Below are 11844 nucleotides of genomic sequence, written 5' to 3' on the forward strand. Positions count from 1 at the left end.
ATATATCAGAACAAAGTATGGACTTTGGTGGACTTGCCCGATGATCGGCAAGCCATTGAGATAAATGGATCTTTAAGAAGAAGACGGACGTGGGCGGTAATGTTACCGTCTATGAAGCTCGACTTGTGGGAAAGAGTCTTTTCACAAGTTCAAGGAGTTGACTACGATGAGAATTTCTCACCCGTAGCGATGCTTAAGTCCGTCGGAATCATGTTAGCATTAGCTGTATTTTTCGATTATGAAATCTGACAGATGGATGTCGAAACAAGTTTTCTTATGAGTTTTCGTAAGAAAATGTTGTATGTGATACAATAAAAGGTTTTGTCGATCCTAAGGATGCTAAAAGGTATGCTGGCTCTAGCAATCCTTCTATGGACTAGAGCAAGCATCTCGGAGTCGGAATATATGCTTTGATGGAGTTATCAAATATTTTAGGTTTATACAATGTTTGCTAGAAACTTGTATTTACAAGAAAGTGAGTGGGAGCACTACAACATTTCTGATAAGTATATGTGAGATGACATATTGTTGATCCGAAATAATGTAGAATTTCTGGAAAGCATAAACGGTTGTTTGAAGAGTGATTTTCAAAGGAAGACCTGGATAAAACTGCTTACATATTGGGCATCAAGATCTATAGAGATAGATCAAGACACCTGATGATACTTTCAAAGAACGCACACCTTGACATGTTTTCGAAGGAGTTCAAAATAGATCAGTCAAAGAAGGGGTTCTTACCTGAGTTGTAAGGTGTGAAGTTAAGTAAGACTCAAAGATTGACCACGGCAGAAGAAAGAGGAAGGACGAAGGTCGTCCCCTATGCTTTTGTCATAGGCTCTATACGGTATGCCATGCTGAGTACCGCACCTGATGTGTGCCTTGCCACATGTCTGGCAAGAGGGTACAAAGGTGATCTAGGAGTAGATCACCAGATAGCGGTCAAAATTATCCTTAGAGGAATAAGGAAATGTTTCTCGGTTATGGAGGTGATAAAGAGTTCGACGTAAAGAGTTACGTCGATGCAAGCTTAACACCTATCCGGATAGCTCTGAGTAGAGATACCGGATACGTATAATGGAGCAAAAATTTGGAATAGATCCAAGTCGAACGTGGTAGCAGCATCTACCATATAAAGTTTTGCGAAATACATAGGGATCTGAATATGGCAAGACCCGTTGACTACAACCTCTCTCACAAGCATAACATGATCAAACCCAGAACTCTTTGAGTGTTTATCACATAGTGATGTGAACTAGATCATTGAGTCTAGTAGACTCTTGGATGTTGGTCACATGGCGATGTGACCTGTGAGTGTTAATCACATGGCGATGTGAACTAGATTATTGACTCTAGTGCAAGTGGGAGACTGTTGGAAATATGCCCTAGAGGCAATAATAAATTAGTTATTATTATATATTTCATTGTTCATGATAATCGTTTATTATCCATGCTAGAATTGTATCGATAGGAAACTCAGATACATGTGTGGATACATAGACAACACCATGTCCCTAGCAAGCCTCTAGTTGACTAGCTCGTTGATCAATAGATGGTTACGGTTTCCTAACCATGGACATTGGATGTCGTTGATAACGGGATCACATCATTAGGAGAATGATGTGATGGACAAGACCCAATCCTAAGCCTAGCACAAAGATCATGTAGTTCGTATGCTAAAGCTTTTCTAATGTCAAGTATCATTTCCTTAGACCATGAGATTGTGCAACTCCCGGATACCGTAGGAGTGCTTTGGGTGTGCCAAACATCACAATGTAACTGGGTGGCTATAAAGGTACACTACGGGTATCTCTGAAAGTGTCTGTTGGGTTGGCACGAATCGAGACTGGGATTTGTCACTCCGTGTAACGGAGAGGTATCTCTGGGCCCACTCGGTAGGACATCATCATAATGTGCACAATGTGACCAAGGAGTTGATCACGGGATGATGTGTTACGGAACGAGTAAAGAGACTTGCCGGTAACGAGATTGAACAAGGTATCGGGATACCGACGATCGAATCTCGGGCAAGTATCGTACCGATAGACAAAGGGAATTGTATACGGGATTGATTGAATCCTTGACATCGTGGTTCATCCGATGAGATCATCGTGGAGCATGTGGGAGCCAACATGGGTATCCAGATCCCGCTGTTGGTTATTGACCGGAGAGTTGTCTCGGCCATGTCTGCATGACTCCCGAACCCATAGGGTCTACACACTTAAGGTTCGATGACGCTAGGGTTATAGGGAAAGTATGTACGCGGTTACCGAATGTTGTTCGGATTCCCAGATGAGATCCTGAACGTCACGAGGAGTTCCGGAATGGTCCGGAGGTAAATATTGATATATATAGGAAGTATGGTTTTGGCCACGGGAAGTGTTCCGGGCATCAACGGTAGTGTACCAGGACCACCGGAGGGGTCCGGGGGTCCACCAGGTGGGGCCACCAGCCCCGGAGGTCTACATGGGCCAATAGTGGGAAGGGACCAGCCCCTAGGTGGGCTGGGGCGCCTCCCACCAAGGCCCAAGGCGCCTCCTAGAGGGGAGGGGGGCAAACCCTAGGGCAGATGGGCCCTAAGGCCCACCCCAGGTGCGCCTCCCCCTCTCCCCCTTGTGGCCGCCACCCTAGATGGGATCTAGGGCTGCCGCACCCCTTGGGGTGGGAACCCTAGGTGGGGGCGCAACCCTCCCTCTCCCCCTATATATAGTGGAGGCAAAGGGGCAGCCCAACACACGAAGTTCTTCTCCTGTTGGCGCAGCCCTACCTCTCTCCCTCCTCGTCTCTCGTAGTGCTTGGCGAAGCCCTGCTGGAGTTCCGCGCTCCTCCACCACCACCACGCCGTCATGCTGCTGCTGTACGGAGTCTTCCCCAACCTCTCCTTCTTCCCTTGCTGGATGAAGGCGTAGGAGACGTCACCGAGCTGCACGTGTGTTGAACGCGGAGGCGCCGTGGTTCGGCGCTTAGATCGGAATCAACCGCGATCTGAATCGCTGCGAGTACGACTCCTTCATCCGCGTTCTTGCAACGCTTCCGCTTAGCGATCTACAAGGGTATGTAGATGCACTCCCCTTCCCATCGTTGCTAGATTACTCCATAGATTGATCTTGGTGATGCATAGAAAATTTTAAATTTCTGCTACGATCCCTAACACTTTGTTGATACATGGCCCACCTCGCTCTCACACAAAGTGTCTAGAAGCATGTGCTGCAGCCGGCTGTTAATTAGTAGCCCCTTCTCTTCTCTCTTCTCTTCTGTCTCTTCCAATTAACCAAAAATATAATATTTAATGTCTTACAACTCGCCTACATCATCTTATTGTACTTGTTCTAAAAGCATGGTTAATAGTATAGCCAGCTGCTGGCTACATAGACATGCCATGTCATCAAGAGTCAACACGATAGACTCATGACAAGTACATTATAACGCTTCAATAAAACGTGATTACTTTACTCAAGCCCCTCCTCTTCTTCATCACCAGACAAGGCACAAGACTAAGTTTGGTAAAACCTCACAGTCTAGTGTACTAGTTTCCAAATCACATACCGGACTACCAGTGTACCAGGGCCCAACTCACGTACGGTAGGTACACAAAGCCGTCACGCAAAAATAGCACGCTTCCTTGGCTCTTTGTCATCTTCTGTTTCCACCACAAAGCCTAGTACTTGCCGCTGCTCCGAAAGCTTGTCTCGTTTGCTTATCTTTTTCATCTTCTGTTTTGTAGTTATTGAAATGTCATAACATTAAGTAATTGCAAGGAATGTTTGGAGAAGTTATAATGACGTAAAAAAATGTTTTATACAAGCTTGCCCCACAGAGCACCTTACAATAAATCATGTCAAATTTGTTAAGGTGTTTCATTTTAGGTGAATATATACTGGTAAATAAGTATGTCTATAAGGCAGTGACATACAGATATGTGACTACAATTCCATATATGCATTGTTGTTGTTGGATCTACAACACACATCACCTTCAACTAAGTTGTCATCAGTGCATAAAGCAATAAAAATTGCTACTAAATATGCATGATCTTTTATTGTAAGGGAAAATAAGCTTTGTACAATCTTGTGATGGTAAAGAAATAAAAGCGACAGATTTCATAATAAAGGTTGCTATCAAAACGGGCAATATAAAGTGATGTTCCTTTACACTAAAAGCTTGCACATCAAAAAAATAAAAAGTGCATGACAACCACTGCTTCCTTCTGCGAATGGCCTATCTTTTACTTTTCTGTATTTACTTTTTATGCAAGTCAACAGTGTTCTTCTCTATTCCTTTTTCATTTTTCTCTTTGCAAGCATCATGTGGTAGGGAAAGATCTAGGAATATATATCCCATTGGATATTAGTGATCATGATTTATTATTGTTGACATTAACCTTTAGGTAAATGAGTAGGGAGGCGAGACTATAAACCTCTATCTTTCTATGTGTCTGACTGAAACTTTTGCTCCATATAAGTCTCATATATTTCGCGAGTGTCAGCAATCATATGAGACTAATTAAATGATAGTTGAGGATGTGGACTTGCTAAACAAAAAGCTCTTACATGAGAGCCTTCCTGAGAATATGATGAATAGTAATTGCTTTGTTGACTAATAACATAGTTTGGTAGTTTTCAAGAAAGTTTATGCTTTATACTTCATTGTTGTGATGAATTGTTACTTGATCTTGAGAAGTTTTATGATAATATGTTGCGGCTATGATAATGATCATGATGCTACTATGTCTATATTTGTTTTTATGGACACCTCTCTCTTAACATGTGGTCGTGATTATCGATATCAGCTTTCACTCGAGGACATGCGAGGTCTAAGCTTGCGGGAGTTGATCCGTCCATTTTGCATTAGGTTTTTCTACTGTTATTTATAATGGTTTTGAACAATATAACATTTTGTCGTGCAATTCTAATGCCTTTTCTCTTTTAATTTGCAAGATTTACTTGAAGAGGTAGATTGCTGACAGCTGGAATTCTGGACCTGAAAAAGCTATATCAGATATCCCTATTCTGCACAACTCCAAATGAGCGGAAATTTCACGGAGATATTTTATGGAATATATTAAAAATACGGGAGCAAAGAAGTACCATAGAGGACCCACCAGATGCCCACATGGCACTAGGGTGCAGCCACCCCACTAGGCGCGCCCTAGTACCTTGTGGGGCCATTGGCTGGCCCACGAGGACCATCTTCTCCTATATGATGCCATTTTCCCTAGAAAAAAATCAAGAGAAGACTTTCGGGACGAAGCGCCACCATCTCGAGGCGGAAACTGGGCAGGAACACTTTTGCTCTCCGCCGGAGCAATTCCACTGGGAATACTTCCCACCGGGAGGGGGAAAGCGAAGCCATCAACATGACCAACAACCCTCTCATCATGGGAGGACCAATTCTTCATCAACATCTTCACCAATAACATCTCATCTCAAAGCCTAGTTCATCTCTTATATTCAATCTCTGTTTCAAAACCTCAGATTGGTACCTGTGGGTTGCTAGTAGTGTTGATTACATCTTGTAGTTGATGCTAGTTGATTTATTTGGTGGAAAATTATATATTCAGATCCTTAATAATATTCAATACCCCTCTGATCATGAACATGAATATGATTTGTATGTACTTACTTTTGTTCTTGAGGACATGGAAGAAGTCTTGTTATAAGTAATCATGTGAATTTGGTATTCATTCGATATTTTGATGATATGTAGTTTGTTGCTTCCTTTAGTGGTGTCATGTGAACATCGACTATATGACACTTCACCATACTTGGGCCTAAAGGAAGGCATTATGGAGTAATAAGTAGATGATGGGTTGCTAGAGTGATAGAAGTTTACACACTAGTTTATGCCTTATTTCGCACGGGGCTGATTTGGATCCATATGTTTTACGCTATGGTTAGATTTATCTTAATTCTTATTTCTTAGTTGTGGATGCTTGCGAGAAGGGGTAATCATAAGTGGGGGGCTTGTTCAAGTAAGAACAACACCCAAGTACCGGTCCATCCACATATCAAATTATCAAAGTAGCGAATGCGAATCAAATAAACATGAAGAAAGTGACTAGATGACATTCCCGTGTGTCCTCGAGGACGCTTTGCTTACTATAAGAGAACGTTTCAGCCTGTCCTTTTCTATAAAAAGGATTGGGCTATCTTGCTGCACCTTTGTTACAATTTCTACTTGTTTCTCGTTACAAGTTACCATGCTATTAAACTATTTGTACCGATATTTCAGTGCTTGCAGAGGTTACCTTGCTGAAAACCGTTTGTCATTTCCTTCAGCCCCTCGTTGGGTTCGACACTCTAACTTATTGAAAGGACTACAATTTATCACCTATAATTGTGGGTCATCAGTGTTCGGCATGGACGACATCAACAGGGGGCGGGTAGTAGCTAGGTTGTGGATAGAACCGGAAGTGCAACAACGGGGAAACACAAGGGGCCTGGGTGGAGGAGCTGTAGTCTGGCAAGAACCGGGCTGTGTCCGGAGTGGTGTAGAGGAACCAGTGGTCTTAGTGGCTGCGGATATGGAGAATGAAGGGAGGGACAAAGTGGGGGCAAAGGGCTCATATAGGGGGTTTTGCGTGGGCTGGGTGTGTCGGAGTCCGATGTGGCGGGCGTGCGGACTTCCCCCAAAACTCACCCATCTTTGTTTTTAGTTTGGCGCAATCAACGTACTAATGACGTTGCGATGCCCTAGCTAGCACTCCCCCATTCCTACATTAATTACCATCATTTATAAAATATAAAATGGCGCAATAGGTATATTCCTTGTTTAACATTTGGCATTTTCGCTTCCTGTTCCTCTAGTTTGTCGACGCACAACAATGCATCCTCCCTTACCATACTTCCTTGTTTATGGGGCACCTTTTGTTTCGATCAAAGAGAAACATCTTGGCCTCTTGTGTCATACTTGCTTCCTGCTCCTACAGTTTCCTGTGTGAGTCACTCGACCGGTCATGGCTTCAGATCTAACACTTGGTGTTCTGGATCTCGGAGACGCATTGGCCGCGGTGATTGGGGATGTTCCAATGTCGTGCAGTCATATTTTCTTGTTTATTACTAAATTGCTTACAATAAAAACAATTAAAGGTGCCCGATAAATATCATCATTTTTCCTTGATCAAGAAGACTCCTCAGACTCCTCATTTTTGTGTGGGAAAATCCTGCGTTCTCTTACATCACCTAATTTATAAAGTCGTCACAAGCTCTTCCCACTCCCCTAAAAAAAATATAGTTTATGAGGTTTAAGATATTTGGACTCCCTACTCCAACACCAAATGCCGAGGGGCTTGCAGAAGGCAAAATATGTGCTGTAGTGGCTAGCATTACGAAAACCTGCCATCGGTAATGTGACAAACTGCACCACTAAATATCAATAAGATGCCAACAAAGATGGAACACCCCACATAGTAGTCACTAGTCAGGGAACCACCCCACAAGAAAATAATTGTCGGTGCACCAAAAAGCAATACTTTCCAGAGGGATGCAAGAATTAGTGTGGAAACAAAGTCTACAACATGTGTTCTCCTCATGGAGTGCATCATGCCTCCAAGACAATGCCTTCAAAGGAATTCTGTGCGTGTGTTGCTTTTGCCTGTTGTTGGATCTACAACACGTGCCATCTCATTATCAAGTCTCAACAATTATCAAAGGTTTGTTGATGGTTGGACGAGCCACCGGTAGCCCACAAGAATTAATCCATCACTCCCATAACTTAAAGTTGTAGATTGCTTGGCCAACTCAACCGAGTTAAATTTCTTTACCAGTACTGTTATAGGTTGCTTGATTTTGTTTCTAACCAAACACAGCGAGGTAGATGGGTACCGCGAACTAGATATACATCAAAATCGGTTTCCAATGGGAAAAGTTTGTGTTTTAGAAAAGAAAACATGACAAGTATATTTTGAGGCATCAAACGTGATGAAGCTTGCTCACGGCTCTCCTCTTCATCATCATCGGACACACTACCGGACTCGCGGGCTATGCCTACGGCCACGGGCCGTCGGCATAGGCCCCTAGGCCGTCGGCATAGATCTATGCCTACGGCTGCCGTCGGCATAGCCCCGTCGGCGTAGATGTCGTCAGCGTAGTCTTGTCAGACCGTCGACATAGTATAGCCGTCGGCATAGGGGCCTATGCCGACGGCCTGACGTTAGCCGTCGGCATAGTATAGCCGTCGGCAGTGTTTTTCGTCTGACGGCAACGGACGGCGCCGTCAAAAGCGCTGACGAATCACGCAATGCCACGTCGCAGGGCTATGCCTACAGCAAAGCCGTAGGCATAGATGAATCTATGCCGACGGCTTTGCCGTTGGCATATCTCTGCCACGTGGCAGCTCCTGGGTTCTCCTGGCAGCAGGGCTATGCCTATGGCATAGATTTTCATATATGCCTACGGCTTTGTTGTAGGCATAGATGTGCCACGTGGCAAGCCCTGGTAACTCCTGGGCGTATATATGCCGACGGCTTTGCCGTAGGCATAGTTTTTTTCCCCTGTTTTCTCTTTTCCAATTCATTTGACAGCATTTCAAAACAGAACAATATGAAATTATGCAGAAATATGACAATTCATCATGTAAACATACTCAAGTTCATCTAAACATACTCAAGCTCACCATCATCATCTAAACATACTCAAGTTCATCACATCATCTAAAGATCATCACCGACGGAAGTTCATGAACATAAAAGTAGTGCAAGACATGAAACATGATAAAAGTAGGAATATGAAAGGCATGGCACGATGGCCACATGCACGGAATCATCAAGCAAGAGCACCTCCGCCAAAACCACCACCTTCGCCAAAAGCACCACCTCTGCCAAAACCACCCCCACCACCTCCGCCAAAACCGCCATCACGACCACCACCACTCTGCCAGATCGGAGTGACTGGGGTCGACGGAGCAGGAGTCGAGCCACCGGTCCCCTACATGTTTCAGAAAAGATTCTAACGGTAAATATGATATGATAGTGTTTCATGAACGAGAACTAGTTTGCTAGTAGTTAGGCAAATGTACTAACCGGACCATCACTGCCTAGTGCCACCCATTCATCGAACGTGGGCACGTGTGGGGGTTCTCCCGCAGGTGGTGGTGGGGGTCCCATTTGTGGTGGATCTGTGCGGTTAGTCCAAGACGCCAACATAGCCTGAATGTTAGTTAAACAAGCAAACTAGAAGATCAGAAGGAATGAAAGTGCAAAAATTTAGCTTGGTTTTAAGAGGGCAAAACTAACCGTCATCATCTGACGGTTGTAATCATCGTTTGCCTTCACTCGTTTCAAGTACTCCCGCACCTCGAGATTCCTATGCTCGACAAACTCCTTATATGCCTACATAATTTAGGTTGTTTCTAAGTGAGCAATGCTGAAAATAAACTGAGAATGCAAGATAGAAAAAGATAAAGAGGAAGTACTTACAGCATGCTGGTGGGCTAAGGGAGTCTGTGAATGCCCCGTACTCTCTAACTGGCTCTGGTTGGTAGCCCGAAGCTGTGTGTACGAGATCGAAGGAGTGATCAAGCCATCGAAACACGGATACCGGCCATTCTTCTTCCCCTGGATGGCCACCACCGCCGTGTCGTCAATCTGAGACTGGGCGACCTCAGCAACAGGAACATCCGGATGCAACTCCTGATAGTGATGAATGTAAGACCCCAGGTGCTCCTCGGTCTTGCCGTAGTACTGGCTCTCGCCCTCCTTGTGATGACTCCGCTCGCAGGCCAGCTTCCACGACTCCATGTCTGAGAGCGGCCTCTTCAACTTGTCCTCCTACAACGTCAAATAGAAGTCAGCCATACATAAGAACATGACGTAAAGAAGAACAAAAATGTATCATGCACATAGATATACCTTCATGGCCTTGAAGCCCCAGTGGTTCCTGTTTCCTTGGCCGTGTGTCCCGTCGTCTCCACGGTTAGCCCGGGCCTTGATGCTCTTGGCAGCAAACTCTGCATCGGCGCCGAGCCACCTATCCACCAAACTCGCCCATCCGTCATGCCTTCCATAGCACCAACGAGGAACAACCTATGCAAATTTTGGAAGCATGACATGTGAGCACGAAACATATAGTTGACTGCTTGAAACAATGAAAAGTTAGTAATAGTTACCATCATGAACTGCTCCTTGCTCAAGGTAAGTCGTAGCTTCTGCGCTTGAGTTTTGGTCATCTTTTGGTGCAGGTAGTAGTGGTAGTACTGCGAGACGGCAACCCAGCGCACCTCGTACTGCAACTGACGAGCTTTCTTCTTCGCAGCCACAAGCAAGACCACGTCGGCTCTGGCCTTGTGCTCGTCAAGAACTCTATAGAGTTGCTGCAATCATGCATAAACCAGAAGCAAACAAGGCATGAGTTGAGTGATTCAATGATAAACTATGAACGAAACTGAAGACAAGTGATTCAGAAGAGAACTTACCCAAAATTTGGTGGTCACGGCCTTAGCGGTCGTCCCGTACTCCACGTTGCTGCAAGCCTCGTAGTGGGCCCAGCTCATGGCCAAAACCCGCTGCTGCGGGTCCCTGTCTGGCCGCGGGCAGAATAGGCCAGGCCAAAACTCCTTCAACAGGACAGTGATAAGGCCGTTCGGTTTACGGCCCTTTCTGCGAAGGATCCAGTTTCTGCAAAAGAATCAAATGATTGCCATGTGTACAATAAGAAAATGTTGTCATGTGTTGAAAATATGATTGAGAGGCACTTACTCTGTCCCCACAGGTTCAATGAGCCACTTGTGCTCCTCGATAGAAGGTGGTGTAGGTAGTCCGACATTACCATGCAGCCATCCCTGCGAAGAACCCGGTGGCAAGTCACCCCACAACGCGGGATCAACCTCCCCTCCATCCTCCTCGCCCTCCTCCTCACCCTCCTCCTCGGCCTCCTCCTCCTCACCCTCCTCCTCGGCCTCCTCCTCCTCGCCATCAGGAACATACTCCTCCTCCTCAGACTCAGAAGGTGCCTCTGTATAGGAGGGCATCGAAGAAGACCCTCCTATTTCAGACACGGCCCGGAGTTTTTTGCCCCGGTTGCCTCTCCCCCCACCTCCTCCTCCTCTAGGGGCTCTCCCCCCACCGCCTCCTCTAGGGTCTCCTCCCCCGACCCCTCCACCTCCCTGTGAGGTGTCATCCTCGCGTAGTCGGGAGGGAACCTTGTGGGCTCGTCCACTCCGAGTAAGTCCTTTAAATTTACTAAGGAAACTAGCGCCGCTGGACTTGCCCATGATTAGCAAACCTGCATTAAGAAGAGAATAAACAATTAGTAAGGATATCAATTAAACAAGCATACAGGAAAAACATTAATACCAGAAGAGCACATTAAGCATACTATTGTAATGATCATTAAAAGAACTTACATTTTCTAGAACCCATATGAATCATCACTATTGTAATCTATTTGTGGACCGGTCTCATCATCACTATCACGCATATCTTCTTCGTTGTCTGACGGAGGTGGAGGCTCTTCCTTATCGTCAGCGTCTTCATTTAACTTTTCAAGCATAATTATGTCTCTTTGATTCACAACTGCCTCACCATCAATCCGTGCGTCGTCGTCGTTTGGGTCCAGGTCAACATAACCCAAGTCATCATCCTCGTTGTTTCGGACCACGTCATCATGTTCCTCTTGATAGAACACTCCCTCGTATGTCATGGGGTTTATGTTGTAGTAATCATCATCGTTCGGGTCCGGTAGCTTACCATGCGGCGACACCTTGAACACAACTTCCCAACCCTTTAGGTACTCTTTCTGGCATGGGTAAGGCAGATAATATACATGTGTGGCTTGGGTAGCGGCGATAAAGAGATCAGCTCCGGCATAGACGGTTGATGGTTTAACTTCAACTAAACCAACAGAAGGCGTA

The 11844-nt window shown here is 45.2% G+C and overlaps 1 long non-coding RNA gene across 1 annotated transcript; it reads right to left on the reverse strand.

The window, feature by feature from the left end:
• Positions 1-9054: 9054 nt before the first annotated feature.
• Positions 9055-9655, reverse strand: LOC125534562 (uncharacterized). Its single transcript, XR_015603720.1, has 3 exons — positions 9413-9655; positions 9230-9325; positions 9055-9142 (listed from the first exon to the last, which is right to left on the reverse strand). It is a non-coding gene; the product is annotated as an uncharacterized LOC125534562 (long non-coding RNA).
• Between the last annotated feature and the right edge of the window lie 2189 nt (positions 9656-11844).

This window comes from Triticum urartu, chromosome 5A (assembly GCF_056163025.1).
Source record: "Triticum urartu cultivar PI428250 chromosome 5A, HENAU_Tu73, whole genome shotgun sequence".
Taxonomy (NCBI): domain Eukaryota; kingdom Viridiplantae; phylum Streptophyta; class Magnoliopsida; order Poales; family Poaceae; genus Triticum; species Triticum urartu.